The sequence below is a fragment of the Lepidochelys kempii genome, chromosome 23, assembly GCF_965140285.1.
Source record: "Lepidochelys kempii isolate rLepKem1 chromosome 23, rLepKem1.hap1, whole genome shotgun sequence".
Taxonomy (NCBI): domain Eukaryota; kingdom Metazoa; phylum Chordata; order Testudines; family Cheloniidae; genus Lepidochelys; species Lepidochelys kempii.
In genome coordinates this window covers 1,368,080-1,385,224 of record NC_136402.1, presented here as the reverse complement: position 1 = coordinate 1,385,224, position 17,145 = coordinate 1,368,080, and the positions used below count along the sequence as shown (strand labels likewise).

Genomic DNA, 17,145 nt, shown 5'->3' with positions numbered 1-17,145 from the left:
CTAAAGGGTTGGAGAACAAAGGAATCAGGTGACCTCCTGGCCCGGGGAAAGGGACAAAGCCCAGAGGAGGAGGGGCTGGAGGGAGTTTCAGTTGTGGGCTGGCTGGAGACATGGAGTGAAGGGCAGACCTGGTTGTCTGGCTCACTGCCCCCAAAATGGACTCGGCTGAAGGGTCCTGTTCTCTGCACCTGCAAGCTCTGTTTTAGACCATGTTCCTGTCGTCTAATAAACCTTCTGTTTTACTGGCTGGCTGAGAGTCCCGTCTGACTGCGGAGTTGCGGGCAGGACTTTCTGGTTTCCCCAGGGCCCCACCTGGGCAGACTTGCTGGGGGAAGCGCACGGAGGGGCAGAGGATGCTGAATGCTCCAAGGTCAGACCCAGGAAGGTGGAAGCTGTGTGAGCTTTGTGTCCTGAAGACAGTCTTGCTCACAGAAAGGGGACTTCCCCAGAGTCCTGACTGGCTTCATGGGGAGCAGTTCCAGAGCATCACCCAGGGACTCCGTGACACAGCTTAATTCAGTTCGTCTGTTCCTAAGTGGTAAACAAAACAAACTAGCTTGGCTTAAACAACATATTGCACCAGTTAACTGAATCGGTTTCAAGTCACTCCTAGTTAAAGTGGTGCAGCTCTGGATTGAGACCAGGCTGTCGATGACTTTTGGGAGCTGACTGAACTCCACCAGCTTTTCCACACCCCTTCTCTCTCTTTAGAGGTGTTTCTATGCACTCATAGAATATCAGGGTTGGAAGGGACCTCAGAGGTCATCTAGTCCAACCCCCTGCTCAAAAGCAGGACCAATCCCCAATTAAATCATCCCAGCCAGGGCTTTGTCAAGCCTGACCTTAAAAAGTTCTAAGGAAGGAGATTCCACCACCTCCCTAGGCAACACATTCCAGTGTTTCACCACCCTCTTAGTGAAAAAGTTTTTCCTAATATCCAACCTAAACCTCTCCCACTGCAACTTGAGACCATTACTCCTTGTCCTGTCCTCTTCCACCACTGAGAATAGTCTAGAACCATCCTCTCTGGAACCACCTCTCAGGTAGTTGAAAGCAGCTATCAAATCCCCCCTCATTCTTCTCTTCTACAGACTAAACAATCCCAGTTCCCTCACCCTCTCCTCATAAGTCATGTGTTCCAGACCCCTAATCATTTTTGTTGCCCTTCGCTGGACTCTTTCCAATTTATCCACATCCTTCTTGTAGTGTGGGGCCCAAAACTGGACACAGTACTCCAGATGAGGCCTCACCAATGTCGAATAGAGGGGGACGATCACGTCCCTCGATCTGCTCGCTATGCCCCTACTTATACATCCCAAAATGCCATTGGCCTTCTTGGCAACAAGGGCACACTGCTGACTCATATCCAGCTTCTCTTCCACTGTCACCCCTAGGTCCTTTTCCGCAGAACTGCTGCCTAGCCATTCGGTCCCTAGTCTGTAGCGGTGCATTGGGTTCTTCCGTCCTAAGTGCAGGACCCTGCACTTATCCTTATTGAACCTCATCAGATTTCTTTTGGCCCAATCCTCCAGTTTGTCTAGGTCCCTCTGTATCCTATCCCTGCCCTCCAGCGTATCTACCACTCCTCCCAGTTTAGTATCATCCGCAAATTTGCTGAGAGCACAATCCACACCATCCTCCAGATCATTTATGAAGATATTGAACAAAACCGGCCCCAGGACCGATCCCTGGGGCACTCCACTTGACACCGGCTGCCAACTAGACATGGAGCCATTGATCACTACCCGTTGAGCCCGACAATCTAGCCAACTTTCTTCCCATCACTCATTCACTCATCCCAGGAGTCCCCACTGCAGGTTTACCGCCCTCCCCAGCTTGCAGAAGCCCTGCCACCTTGGCTGGAGAGCGGGAGCTGGGCGGCACAGCTCCTGCGGCACCAGATACCCTTCGGAGTGAGGCTCTGAAGAGATGCTCTCAAAGATGGATACCACATCGCCGATTCATGACCAGTCTCCGCTAGCCTTACTGACGCCCTTGCAGAACAGCCCGAGGCAGCGTCAATGGAGATCAGGCAGTACACTACGTTCTAAATAATGAAGTGAGCAGTGCTTGTCAAAGCGGTGTTACGGCGTACTCCAGGAACACGCAGCCTGCAGCCAGCCTCTCCTCCTTAGCCTGCCTCAAAGATCAATCCCTGCCGCCCCTTCACACTCCCTTCTAGCCCCTCCCCCAAACCCTGCCCATCCCTGCCGCGCTGAGGAAACATCTGCAGCGTGGGACGGCACGGCCCAGGCAGTAGGGCACAGGACTGGGAGTAAGGATGCCTGGGTTCTCTTCCTGTCTCTGATCCCCTGAAAAGTCACTCTGCGTCGGGTGCTGTACAAACACAACGATGGCTCGGTGCCACCATCTCCACCGGAGCCTGTCCGCACCACCGTAAGAGATATAATAGAGAAGGGGCCAAATTTTGCTCTCAATTACTGATGTAAATCCAAGTCGCTCTCCTTAAGTCTTATTAGATTACTGCATATTTTGCTAGGCACACGTTCTGATCCGAGGGAGGGATGGGATCTTGCACGGGTGGATACGATCTTTAGGAATCTGGTGATGATGGGGTTGGAAAAAAGGGATCTGCTAGCCACCGAGACACGGAAGGTCAAAATAGCTGTCAGATGCACCCTTTCAAAGCTAACAGCCAAACTCTGTTTTGGATAGAGAAGATAGTCCAGTAGCAGGTCCAAGGAAGCCTGCTCTGGAGATGCACCTTTCTGATGGGACCAAATGGAGAAGGGTTTCCACTTTAGCCAGGTAAGTGCTCCTCATTGAGGGCTTTCTGCTATTCAGAGGCACTTTGTGAATGTCCTTAAAACAGGATCTTTCAAAGGGTGTTAGCCAGGAAGCATCCATGCTGGGACGGAGGAGGTGACCGTGGTGCTGGGAAATCACATCTGGGTCTAATGGGAGAGACTGGAGGCTCAACTGATAAGGTCAGTAGAGTCCCAGTGCTGATGAGGCCAAATCAGGGCTATAAGGATGAGACAAGGATGGTTTTGTTGGACTTTGCACAAGATCATTGGCAGCAACGGAATCGGATGGAAGGCGTACAACGAGGGGATTCTTCCCGGACAGGAGAAAAGCATCTGTTAGAGAGCCTGGGCCGAGATCTCCCCAGGAACAAAACTGATGGCATTTTCTGATGGTCTTTGTTTCAAATAGGTCCACTTGGAGAGCCCCCCAAGCTAGAAGATGGATCTGGCCAGGTCTGGGTGTAATGACCACTCGTGGTGACTGGAGAAGGACCTGCTCAGCTGATCCGCTAACGTTTCCCTGGAAGGTAAGCAGCCCTGCCACGAATTGAGCTGGTTATGCTAAAGCCCCAGAGGCAAATTACTTCTTGGCACAGTTGGGTTCTCCCAAACATTTCAAACCACCTGGGTGTGGGTCGCTGACCAGCGTAGGCTTAGCGCACGTCTGGCAGGACTTAACCTGTGAGTGGAGCATTGTTCCAGTACTGATCCTGGTACCGAACGAGAGAGTGACCCAAACCAAAACCTACAACTAAAATCTGGCTACACTAAACCCAACTAACAAACAATAGTCGGATATGTATACAAAACAGGGAGGGAAGCACTTGTCACAACAGGTCTGCAATTGCTCCAACAACCCTCGCTGGTGGTAAGAAGGAACTAAGGAGGGGCCAGGGGCAGCTCCACCCTCCCATACCAGCACGCAGGGGTACATGTCCACAGAGGGCACTTGGGCCACCCCATCAGGTACTGCTGAGGGGAAAAAATTCCCTGACAACCGTGCACGAGGCAAGCACACGCTGGCAGCAGAATGGACAAGTGGAGCCACTCAAAGAACGTAAGGGAATAATTCTCTCCCAAATTGGGCTTGTAGGTGGGCGTGCACACGCACACGTGCACACCCCCTACCTGCCAGGCTCCTATGGAAAATTCGGCGTGGGAGACGGATCCGGCAGCTGATCCGTATCGTGATTAGTTCTGGACCTAAGTACTATTACACAGTCTCAAAAATCCGACTACACAGCCCCCTACGCAAGACGAGAAACTGCAGAAAAGCCAATCGAGTCAGGATCTGAAACCCACTTTGCTGCACCAGTGGCTCTCCAACCTATCAATTCAATAGCTGTCTCTATAGGGAAGATGCCTGTTCCCATCTCTCATCGGTCAGATGGAGATACAATCTTTTCTCCTCACCCACTTTACTCTGTCTTGTCTGGGTTGTAAACTCTTCAGTGCAGGGTCTGTACCACACTCCCGGCTGCTGCATGTCTATACTGCACCCCGGCACAGCAAGGTCCCCCCAGGCTAAAGCCCCCTAGGCACTCCTATAACCCAATAAAATAAGCTTCAAATACTTCATTCTCTGGGCCACCAGGGCAGGCTCCTTGGACCACAATTAATTCCTGCCCACTCCCAACAAAACTCCCACTAAACGATTCAACAGCATAGTTCAACCCCTTTAACTCCCCCTTGGCATCTTGTCCCACCCAGTAAACTCCCAACACAGAAAATCTCCTAAACATCAGGTATGATGGTGGCAACCCCAACATGATTGCTTCTGCTATTTTATATATATAATATTTCATATTCTAGTCATATACCTATGCACTATCCCTCAATGCTGGTACCATCCCAATTAAAACAGGCATTCCCCGAACGTTAAACAGAAGGCCAGAAATAAATGTGAGAGACACACATTGCTTCTACAGAGAATCACTCCTAAAGTTCTCCACAACCCCGAAGAAGAGCTCTGTGAAAGTGGCAAGGCTTGTCTCTCTCACCAACAGAACCAACAAAAGGTAACACCGCACCCACCTGGTCTCTCTAGCAATACTAACAAGGCACAAGTGGCCCTAAACAACACTTAGGCCACTAGACAGAGCTCTGAGAAGGCAGCATAGTGCCCCGAGAAGAAAAGATTTAACATAAAACCACAGCAGGTAGAGAAACTTGCACAGAAACCAGTCTCATAGACAGCCACAGTCCTGGGAAATACACACAGGGAGGGACTGTGTAAAACAAAGTGACTTCGGAGCACGATGCTTAGTTAATTAGATACTTTTGGAATTAATACAGAGCAGTTTTCCTCAAACTTAAACGAAATCAAAGGCACAGTGGAAACCCAAGAAGCAGCAGCTTTGTCATCACTGGGAAAGATGAGACGGGCGCCATGTAGAAACCCACTAAGCTCGGAGCAACCTATCCCAGACTAACAGATACTACCTGCATGTTGTCACACCAATAATTACTCAATTGAGAACCCTAAGCAACAGGTTTTCCTATAGTGCATCCGTGTCAGATGCATGAAACCAGGCAGCCAGGCTCCCAAGAGAAACCATTGATGTTCAGCGTTCAGTTGAGCTGTCAAAGGGAAAAGAAAAGATGTGCTCTAACCTGCACTGTCCCCTTGACCAGATGGCTATCGGAGCAGAGGGCAGGCTGTTTGGTCAGAGAGAGGCCAGATGACCATTTGGTCTCCAGCATCAGACATGCAAGCAGGTTGGAGGGCTGTTCGCCATGACAACTCACGGAGCGGAAGCTAACGAAATGGGGCCAAAAGAGAAATAGATAAAGAAAAGGGAGCCCGATTCTGGTCTCATACCAGCTTTACAGCAGAGCAAGTGACTCCGCAATCCCAATTAGCATCAGGTCCAGGCTTTTGAAAGGGGGACTTCAAAAGCACCTAAAGAAATCAGGAGCACAAGACGCCCCGACTTTCGCTGGGACTTGTGCTCCTAACTCTCCTAAGTGAAAATCTCACTCCGCTTTCTTTATGAAAGAGTTATAGCAGATTTAGGGTCAGATTTCCAAGTGGCATAAGGGAGTTGGGCACTTAACTCCTACAGGCTCCTTTGAAATCCCAGCCATAAAAATCTTTACTGGAAATCCTAGGGCCAGATTCATCCTGGTGGAATACCTCTTCACTCAGAGCAGCCACCCACCATGCAGACACATGCAACCCCAGAACTCATTGCTGGCCATGGATTTAAGACACAGTAGGTTTATGGCCAGTAAGAACTTTCAGAGGCGTTTGCTGATATTGTTGGCAATTCCATCGTTAACAGCAGTGAGAACAAACAGGCAGAGCACCCTAATGAGATTTTCCCCTAGGTAACAGTTCCTGGATTCTTGCACTTCGTTACAACGGATACAATATTTTGTTTACTTTATGACTCAGTCTGAAAGAGGGCAAAATATTTCACCAGCAATGCTCAGAAGCTGCCCCTGGACACTAGAAACCCTGAAATTGATCACAAAGACAAATGTCTGCCACATAAGGCCATCAGAGATGCATTCTGACTTCTCCATCATCATGCACTCCTTAAGTCTGACGTGCGAGACAATACTGCTATCTTCTGCTCCTGTGAAAGCCTGACCCACCTCCAGTTAAATAAAAGCTATGTTTTGCTGCAGGGGTCATGGGAAATGCAACTCACCTCCTTCTGACACAGTTCAGGGAAAACAAACAAACAGAGAGTGTTTTAATTGGTCACCAGCTGTAATTATTTACGGATTCACAATTTACAACTGTGACTGAGTGAAGTACTGAGGCCAACAACAGAAATCAGCCTGGAAAGAACGAAAAGTCCAAAGAAATGCCTCCTAAACACGAAGAAACAGCTCAAGCAATTCACAAGATAGCCAGCTTTCACGTACAATTGGATTCCGAGAGCACAGACACACTGGGAATCGTTGAGCAGTGCTCAATTTCATTACAGCAGCTTTGCTTAGATTTAGTACTAAAAGAAACTGTAAACTCTGTATTTGCATAAACCGAGCAGCATTTCCGCTTCGGAGAAAATCCATGCAGAAGGCTTTGATTCCAATGTTAAAAATACACATGCGCGCGCACGTACAGACAGACTTGAAGAAAGCGGAGAAAAGTGAGAGTGCTTGAAAGACTGACTTCATTTTTTCAGGATAAAAGGGATGTTTACAGTGGAATAATTACACTGAATAAGAGCCATTCAGTCAGTCAATAAAAAGCGAGCAACAGATGGCTTGGCAGATATTAGCATAAATTATGCATACTGTTGATATAGGCGATGCTCTTTGGGGCTGCCAGGCCAACACGGTGGGAGAGGACGGCAACCGAAGTAAATGCGATGAGGAAAAGGTATTCTACCTCCTGGAACATGATAAAAGTTGCATGAACAGTTGGTGTGTGATTTTAGAATTCAAGTGACTGCTCGGATCTAATTAATTCCCAGTCTAATTTTTAAAGAGGTTTTTAAAATAAAAATAAATTGGGCACATCTCGCACTCTGAACTGTGCAGTAACTCGAAGACAGGAGGAGAGCTACTCTGATCTGACAGGGCTTAGAAGATTTCATTACATGTTACTGGTCATTTTAAGCATAAGTACAAAAGTATGCACCAACGTATCAACAGGGAAACCCTCTCTGCCTCTTTTGAGGAAGTCCCTAGTGCTGTAGAGACAGGAACACCCTCTCTGTGTGTTTCTATTACTGCAATGCCCACAGGCCTGCACCACCATGAGGGCCCTGCTGTACATAAGCCTAGAAAGCTAGTCCTCAACTCCAAGTGCTCACAATTTGAGGCCCCAATTCTGCACGTGCTTAACTACTGGGTAGTGCCACTGATCTGAAATCCGTTTACAGTGGTGAGGCTAAGCACCGGAATAAGTGGTCGCAGGGTTGGGGCCTAAATAGTCAAGACGCAAAGAGTGGGAGAAGAAAGGCAGGCTGAGCGCCCCGTGTTACAGCTGGGGAAGTGACCTCTGGGCAGAGCAAAGGTCGTACAGCGAGTCTGTGGGAGAGCCGAAACTGAACCCAGATCTCCCAAGTCCATTCCAGAGTCTTAACCACAAGAGCTTCTCTAAATTACACCAATAAACTAGCCAGTAATCAGGATATACTGATTATCCCTCCACTTCCCCAGGGCACTCTCTTCAACCCGGCTTTCTAACGGGCACGTAGCAGTGACCCTTTGCAGTACAAATATATTCAAAGCCTGAGTAGAGAGAGGGCCAAATCCATCCCAACAGAACTACACATGTTTAAACCAACAAAGCAGCTACAAAGTTATACCCTCCCACTCAATCCAAGTGTGAAGGGAAAAACAATCTGAAGGGTCAAATTGTCACAGTCAGAATTACCTGCTTTTAAATATAGACTTCAGCTATTAAAAGCAATTACCTGAAAGTCACCCTGTCCCCATGCCAAATGATTCACAGACCAAGCATCTAAACGTTAATTTCATTTGGAGGATTCGTAGCAGAAAGCACCTCCTTTGATTTATTCAAATGTACTTCACAATCCATGGATAATTAATTCCATGTACATTCCACACAGCGTTATGTAGCGACATGCTTAAGCATTTCAAAGGGACACAAATATTTCTTTTCCATTCTGATAGACTATTCAACCAAGAAAACAATTCTGCAGAGGCAAAGGTGACAGGCTCCCAGTCTACAGTCTGATTTACAAACCCACTTCTCACCACCTGCATTACCTACATCTTTAGCTTCTCCTATCCCCTCCTTAGCTCTTTCAAGTCATGTATTGCACCAATAAATTCAATGCCATGCATGTTTTCTTTGGATCCTAGGGGTAAAGCCATTCACATGCCTATTGGAGCCCAGTACAAAATGGGTATCAAGTTCCAAAATCTAATCTGCACATATTGGTAACTGTCACAAAAGCAGAACAAAATCAAACTAAAGCAGAAGCAAGTAACCCAAGATGCAACATGCTGTCTGATCCAGTCGGAGCATGCTGCATGAACAAGCTCCAGAGGGTTAAATTCCAAAGGAGTTCCTCATCCGCATGCCATCCCAGTCTGGACTTTCAAAGGAAAGCCTTGGTAGGAGTTCATTCAAAGCAAAACAAAACACTTGTATAATCTATATTTACCTCAAGTAATTGCAATGTCAATTGGAAGCATCTCCAGGAAGCACCGGAATAAACCTTTATTCCTCCCAGGAGCCCTTTTAGAGACAGAAGTAAACAATGCACCTAGAGATAATCAGGTGGCTTTTCTTCCTTTATTGCCACATTACAAATAAGGAAATTCTCAGGCTTTGAGGCTTGGGCTTCTAGGACCAGCAGTTCATCCCACTGAAGTGTTCAGTTCTAGATTCCTGGGCCAAATTCACCCCCAAGATGGTTCACCGAACGGCAATGGGATGAGCTTGACTCCTGACCTCTTGACTAAGCTGTGACTCCTGCTGAAGAAGAAAGCCCCAGATTTCCTCTGAGTAATCTTTTCCTTTCCCATCTCCACATTCACATGTCTTCTAGGCACTGAGGTTGCAAAGCGAAGGAAACTCGCAGCATGTCATTTCTCAATTACTCACAATTCTCTCTGCAACAGCATTTCCTCCAGGACATGAGAAATCATCAGTAAGAGTGAAAGCGCTGGACAGCCCAGACGGTCAGAACTATCTGAGCGATGATGCAGCATCCCCTAAGTAACGTTCCTAAACAATGAGCCTCTGAAGATAACAACGGTCAGCAGATTCTGCTCAGTTTCCCCACCAGGGAATACACTGAACATCTCTACGCTGACTAGTTCTTTATAACAGCTGTTATTGGAATAATGTAGCAGGCATATGACCAAGAGTTACCAAAGAATTATTCATCACAGACTACCTCCGGTGTAGTTATTAAGATCATTCATCTATCTTCTACCCATCCTTCAAGCTCTCGTTACTATCGTGGGAGGAAAGACCTTTCCTTTCATGCTCCAGCACAAAGGAAAACACCTTGGCCAAGATTCCCAAAGCCAGGCTTCCAAGGTCATTTTTGGGCACCATAATAGTCAGTGGAGGCTGAAATCAATGGGACCCAGTGAGTGCTCAACACAGTCACAAAAAGCCAAGCCATTTATTTAGGTGTCTAAATGCAGATTTAGGAACCTAACCGTGGCCTGCCAGCTACAGAGGCGGGTTTTCAAAGGTGCAAATGGCAGTTCAGTTCCTGACTCCCAATGAACATCAATAAGAGTTCGGTGTCTGAGTGCACTTTAGAAAGCCTTCCCCAAAGTCAAATCTTCCTACTCTAAGGGTGGTTATAAAGTTGAGATTCCCACACTTGAAACAACAATGGCAGGCAGACTAGTGTTGAAACATAGACCTAAGTGCACCGAGCAGACAAGCACTGGGAGAAACTGGGAAACAGGAGTTCATAGACACTTCTTCAAATGCGTCAGTCTCTTTCCAGCTAAGCTAACTCAGAGTAGCCACCTTTATGTGCACTGAGGATTAGCAAGAGCAAAGTCAATATTTGGCCATTACAAATGATAAGCCAGTTCAAATTTTGCTCTTTTGTGCATAAATTCATCCCCCAAAAGCAGGTGAGGGGTTGCAGGTGTCTCCCCCAACAGCTGCATAATTACAAAGCTAGACACAGAATCAGAGGGTTAGAAGGGACCACAAAGGTCAGCTAGTCTAACCCCTTGCCAAGATGCAGGATTTGTTGTGTCTAAACCATCCAAGATAGATGGCTATCCAGCCTCCTTTTGAAAACTCCAGTGACTGTTATCCAAGGAAGGCCGGCAAAAGAGCGTCTCTAGGCAATGAAATGTAACCAGTATATAAAGAACATTCCTGGAAGTAAAACCAGCTCCCTATGGGGTGCAGTGAGGAGTGGGGGGCCAGGTCCAACCCCAGCTACGCGTTCTGGGCAGTTCTCTTCCAAACATGGAGCTGCCGGGTTAGCTCCACCCAGCAGGCTCATCTAGTCTCATATCCCATCTCCAAGAGTGGCCAGTACCGGCTGCATTGGAGGAAGGTGCAGGAAGCCCTGCAATGGACACTGACACAGATTAGTCCAGGGAGCACACATCTAAAACGGACACTGACTAGCCAAGGCCATGGGCAAAGCCCAGCCTGCTGGCCCTTTACCAGGGAGGAAAAGGGGCTGGGAATCTCCAGCTAGGTGCTGTCATGACACCCTACACTCAGAGCTCAGTTTTTCACATAAGTCACTGGCTCAGAGACCTCTGAGGAACTGGAAGTCTCCCCTCCTCCTGCGCCAGCTGGAAGACGGGATAGCATGGGTCTGCTCCAGGATGGTAGTTCCCAGGATCCCATTCCCTGCCCTGTGCACACACCCAGAGGCATGCCCACGGACCCCGCTGGAGCCGCAGGACTCCAATTGCATAAGAAACTGCAGTGCACAGGAAGCTCCTTTCAGAGCTGCTGGCCGGAGAGCTTTTGTTTTGGCTCTTTGGTCTTGTCCAGGATACGTTATGTTCCCCACTACAGGTCACCTGCTGTGCACCCACATCTCGTCCCACTCATGCCCCAGGGCCAGGCAGCATGAGGTATTTTTAGTTGGATTGGAGGCCAGAGTAACAAAGCCACCAGGGGTGTGAACAGAAACTTCAGGCCTTTGTTTGAAGAGGCAGAGAAAGGTGCAAGCGTCCGAAGGCAATAATTGTTCCCCATTACAGCACCACTTTCCATGTCATGTCAGAGCAGCCGCACCGGACACAGCAAGGCAAGAGGGCCACTGGCTCCCTGCTGGCCATTGCCCAGCGAGCTGCTCTCACTGGGGGGAGGGGGCAGTTTTTACACCTCTCTCTGCTGTGCGATTTCTAAGGCACTATCTCCCGGCAGCCCCCGGGACAGGCTGTGATTCCTGACCGTGGGCCTCTGAGCGCCACACCCATACAAGCAAACAGCCACTCCGCTGCATTGTCGGGGCTGTAGTTCCATTCCTAAATGGGGGCCGAGACCTCATCTTGTACCATTTCAGAGGCCCCCAATCCTACCAGCAGGGTATGCCGGTCCTTGAGTACCACAGATAAACCATCAGTGCTTTTAGATAACCTGGACCGGCCAGGACCAATCAGAGACCCACCCAAACTAAGAAATGCTCTTCACTCGGACACAAGCCATGAAGGGGGAGTAATTCTCTCCATTGCAGGAATCACTGGGTGCATTTCCATTTCTCTGGCCTGTGCTATCCAGGAGCCAGGCTAAATGATCAGAGCAGTCCCTTCTGCCCTTAAAGTTTATGCAGTGGGTGCCTAACTCCTTTGAGTGCCTTTGAAAAATCCTAGCTAAGATGCATAAAGGAGGGAGGCTGAGGGATACGACAGACAGCCCTGGCAATGAACTCTCAGACGTGCTGTGTGACTGGACAGAGGAGTAAGGCTACGATTCTGTAATACATTTATCTGCACATGAAGCATCCCGGGAGTAAATCTGTAAAATTCCATCAGCAACCAGGCAACATGCCTCTGATTAAGCTGCTTGGTTTGTTGCAGGGCATGTTACCGGGAGGTTTGTAACATTTTCTCTCCCTCCATTTTAGAGTCTCAGACCCATTTGTTTGTCTCCAGAACAGCCTATCTACCTAAAAGACCAAGCCAAACCCGCTGTGGCTTTGGAGTCGGATTCAGAAGGGCAGCTGCTGCATCTCCCTGCTCCAGTTCACATGGACGAGAAACCCTTGCCAAGACGTTGGGGGTTTTTTAAACAGTCAAGGCAAGAGATGGAAACAGCAGTTTCCTTAGCCAGGAGAGGCAGAGCTCCTTACACAGCTGCTGAAGTCTGTGGATTAACTGCCTGATACAGGAAATTATGTCGATAATGCTGGATTAAAACAGTACTAAGGAAGTGGGAAGATGAGGCGAGTGCAGTGAAATGGGAGCCGATATTGGACTCCTGGTGCTGGTCACTGGGCTTGGTTCTCTCAGAACTACCAGGGACCAGCCATTAAACCCTGTAAAACTGGGGAGAAATTGGCATGCAAACCCTTCCAAGCCCCAGTACCATAAAACCTCAGCATCTGCAAACTCTGTGTACATACAATGCCTAGCACAATGGGGCCCTGCTCCCAGCTGTAGCCTCTGGATGTTACTGTAATACAAATTTATTAAATTATGGTTATACTAAGGTTAGGGGGAAAAGAAAAAATCTTTTGATTAGCCCAAGAAAACCTGCTTTCTGCAATACACTTCTGATTTCACAGAGAACACTAACACAGTCCAACACTACCACTTAATGTTCTCTTTCCCCTTAGGAAAGTCACGGACTCTCTCTGTGCTCGCCGCCCCCCTGCGAAATGGGGACAGCAATCCTTCGTTTGTCTTGTCTGTTTCCATGGTGTGCTCTTCTGGCAGGCGCTGTCCCTCACTGTGTGCCTGTTCGGCTCTGACCTGAGCTGGGCACTCCAGTGCTAACTGTCACACAAATAACACACCTTGACTCACTAAAAAAGGGCATTGAGAGGAAAGCCTTTGTGTCCCGCTCAGTAATGCCACATTCTACTGGCTTTCCCCTAGTCACACCTGCACTACAAAATTCACACACCAACAGCCCACAACAGCCATGAGTGCAACTGAGCCAGAAATTCAGAGCTGGGCGTGAAATGTAGCCCGCTGAGTCTAGAGACTGCAGCACAACCAGTACAGGTCATTTTCCACTAGACAAAGTCCTCCCAGGGAAAGGGAGGAGGCAGAGTTTGGCTTAAAACAGAAGAGCTGGAAAATGAACACATTTGAAATGTAAGCAGTAACCCCTTTGCTGAACTGTATGCTGCTTAACACAAAAGTAAAGAAAGCAACTTACAACAAGGACAAAACTGAAACAAGACAGATGCCTATAGTAACGTGGCTGGCTCCTGTCAGCTAAAATTCAAAACACCTACCTTTCTGCCCGTTGTGAAAGGTCAGCGAACATGTTCCGTGCAGGTCTGATTCCCAAGCCTGGAAACAAGTGCCATCCCCTGGCTGCCAGGACGGTCAGGAACGGCGTTCCTTCACAATTCCCACATTGTGAGCCAAAAGCACAATGCTGGGCTACCGCTGAAAACAGCCAGACAATACACAAAGAAGAGCCCCGTTTGTCACTGATCAGTGGGGCACTCCTGAACGCAGCAAAACAAGGACACCAGTCAACTCAATGAGCAAACCCAAATCAAAACCAAATTAAAGGCTCACAGAGAAACATTACCAATTAGACACAAAGGCAAGTCTGCTGCCTGGAGACAGCATGCTTTGCATGCTGCATCTCTGTCGGGCCTGGAGTGCAGATGTTTTGGTGCGGAGTTCTCGGCTCTTCATGTGCAAATTTCAGTGCAGAATACTTAGCTATAACTAAGCCTACGCTCGCTGGGATTTTACCTGCACTGGTTAATTTCATTTTTCTGTCTATCACAGAATGCCCATGCAGCACTGCTGCACAACCACGGACATCAGCTGGAGATGTAGGATACTCGCCACTTCTGAAAAAATTCAAAGCCAAAGTGTCAAATTGGGGACCCAAAAAATCACAGGCCACTTTGAAAATATGGGTCAAAGTAGCTGGCCCAAGTTCCTGAAGTGAGTCAGCAAAATAGCCAGCAATGTAGCCAGGAGTTTCCAGCACTCTGGTCTATGCTGCCCCCTTAGACTGAGAGCCAAGTATAAGCATACACTGAATTTATTATAACCATCTTTTAACATCTTCCAATTTTACTCCTGTTTATCTGAACAGCAGTTAAAACTCCAGAGGGAAATATTAACTCCTACTGGGCTACGAACAACCTGTCAATTACTAACAAAGTTAGTTAAAAATGATCATCATCATCATCCCCCACATTAGCGTCATGTTTAAATATTTTAGTATGAAGCTTTACATTTCTCCTCATTGTAAGACAGACTCATTTGTATTAACCTCCTAAAACATTTGGCTGCAAGCCCAACAAAATAATTCCCCTCAACAGAGCCAGAGCGGCAGGGGTTGGAATCCTTCAGGCATTTGAGGGCAGAGCGTGGCCCATACCCGTGGCTCAGGTTCAGAATCCAAGGAAGCATTACATAAACTTGCTGAAAACTTAAGATGCAACAGTTACCTCAACTATGTTGCCTAATTATGGAGGATTATAATGTCTTTCTCTACATGCAGTTGAAGAGACCTGCATTCCATTTTTTAGTCTCATGAGATGCAGAAGGGTGGAGATTTTACCTCTGCAGATACTAGAGTTTATACCATAATACTGACAGAAAGGGCCTTTGCAGGTACATACAATATATGGCTTGCTGTAGCATGTCATTCCCTCCGGCCTTAGGAGCGTGGTCTCTGTAACTCAGGCTATCTCAGGAGAAGATGAGCCATGGCAAGCTTCTGAAAGAGAAAGATGGATTGTGTGTAAACTAGAGGCTAAAAGACTTAGGACCTGCTCTTGCATGATGCTCTGACGGCCCTCAGAGGATTGGGCTGTGAATATCTACGCTGGAGCTACTTTCAGAAGTAGCCTCATTGTTTGTAAACTGTGTGAGCAAGTTACCCAAGGAAGCGTATCACGGGCGTCACTCCCTAGGCCTTACTGCTAACAGGACAACTCCGAGCTTCACGACAAGCGCAGACATCCACACAGAGTGCAGACATCCACAAATAAAGGTTCCACCAGACTCCTCGCTGTTTTTGTGGATACCCACTGATACACAGAGCTAACACTTTGATCTCTGCTGGTCACCGCCAGCCCTTCATTCTGAGCCATTCAAGTCTTCACGTCGCAACGTGAGTGACCCAGCATCCCCCTGGAGCGCAGGGTGCTAGTACCTACGACATGGAGGCCCAGCCAACCCAAACAGCCGCCCAGGCTGTGTAGACAAGGATGGAGTGTGCAGGAACCTGACTGAAAGGAACGTATACTGCAGCTTGTAACTAATCCTTTCAGCAAAGAGCTTCTGAACACCCTCGCCCCCGGGGCCGGACGCCCAGTGAAGACCTGCTTTCAGTCGAAAGAAACAAGACAAATGGCATCGTAAAGAGAGAAGTTAAAGTGAGCTGCTTTTGCTGTTTTAGAGAACTGACTAGGATTCCTATCAGAGGTAGTAACCCTATTACAACGCAATGTACTTAAATGCAGCCCGAAATGTATTAACCTTAGGGTGAGGCCTGAAGATCTATTAATGATTATGTATAAACAGGTCCAATTTTCAACACTAATTCCTCATAATTATTGACTCCCACATCTTGGTTCACACACCGAGGAGGAAAGGTCAATGCTAGTATTCCAAGATGATAAACACACACTCCTGTATATACAGCTGAAAGATCAACTGGAATCGACTAGCTCCGTGGCCGAACCCCCTGAACTGCAAACAGCAGCATTCCTGGAAATAAGAACTGCAAGTGCTTCCTCTGTTTAAATGTCTCAGGAGTACAGAATCCTTTTTACATATGCTGCATTTTTAACCCTTTTTAGTTAACTGACTTGCCATCTGAAAAAGTGATTTTTTTTTAGAAGGCATACTAATTTAAGAACTACATCACATATTAACCCAGAAGCACCTTAGGAAATAAAACCATGCAGAGATTTATAATGCCAAGTACCTTTTTCAAGAAATATTCAAGACCAAAACTAGAAGACTTTAATCTTATTGCACCTTTAACACAGTCACAGTTGCCACCAAAGCCTCCATAACCACAATCTGGATTGTGAAACAAACTTCTTTAATGGCTATATTTCTTCTAAAAAGGGATCTGAATGTTGGTTAAGGCAACAACTCTGGTGCGTGTGTGAAATGCACAGCCATTTCAGACACTAAATTGTTTCGTTCTTTCTGAGAATGCTCTCGTGCCATTTAAATTGTCAGAATAGTGTATCCTGTGCAAACCTTTCAGAGAGCCAGGAATCAGGAATTCTGTCTTGAATAGAAGTGAAACCAAACAATTCTATTTACCCAGATTTCATGCATCAAATGAAACATGAATGGTGGGGGGATACTTTGGAGAACCTCACCAACCAGGTGATCCAGCACAGTTTAGTTTCCATCATGTAAAAAAAAACCTGTTAGCCAAAAACCAATAACTTACAAGAATAACTGCTGCAAAGGGACAAATGAACAGAAGAGAACTAAACCAGCAAAGAGGGGAAAACCCGATCAGCCTCTCTGTAACTGACCTGGAACACCGGAGTGATATTCTTCAGGGCACTTGATCAGCCAGCAAAACAGCAGCAGACGAAACCTAGCACTGGCAACATCTTTATTTCAAAGCTGCTCTGATAAGTGCATCCCTTCAATCAAACCTAAAATTCATCAGAACATTTTTTCCTTTTCTTCACCTCTAGACTTTTATTGTGCCTTATGCTACCAGAATGACAAACATTGATTGATAAATAGCAAATGTCTGACCACATGAGTGGAGGAAAACACGAAGTCAAAATATTTTCTCATTACAGACAGAAAAAGGTGA

At 47.2% G+C, this 17,145-nt stretch overlaps 1 protein-coding gene across 5 annotated transcripts in view; it reads right to left on the bottom strand.

Moving 5' to 3' along the window:
- The window catches only part of SIPA1L3 (signal induced proliferation associated 1 like 3), a 112,378-nt gene that overhangs the window by 65,366 nt on the left and 29,867 nt on the right, over window positions 1-17,145 (bottom strand). For 3 of the 5 annotated variants that reach the window (XM_078850278.1, XM_073322303.2, XM_078850276.1), the window contains exon 2: window positions 14,969-15,066. The exons of 1 other annotated variant lie outside the window; for it this stretch is intronic. The gene's annotated coding sequence lies outside the window, so the exon portion shown is untranslated. Of the gene's footprint in view, window positions 1-13,609; window positions 13,744-14,968; window positions 15,067-17,145 lie in introns of those variants that run through there. One more of the 5 variants, XM_078850277.1, reaches the window with a different exon arrangement.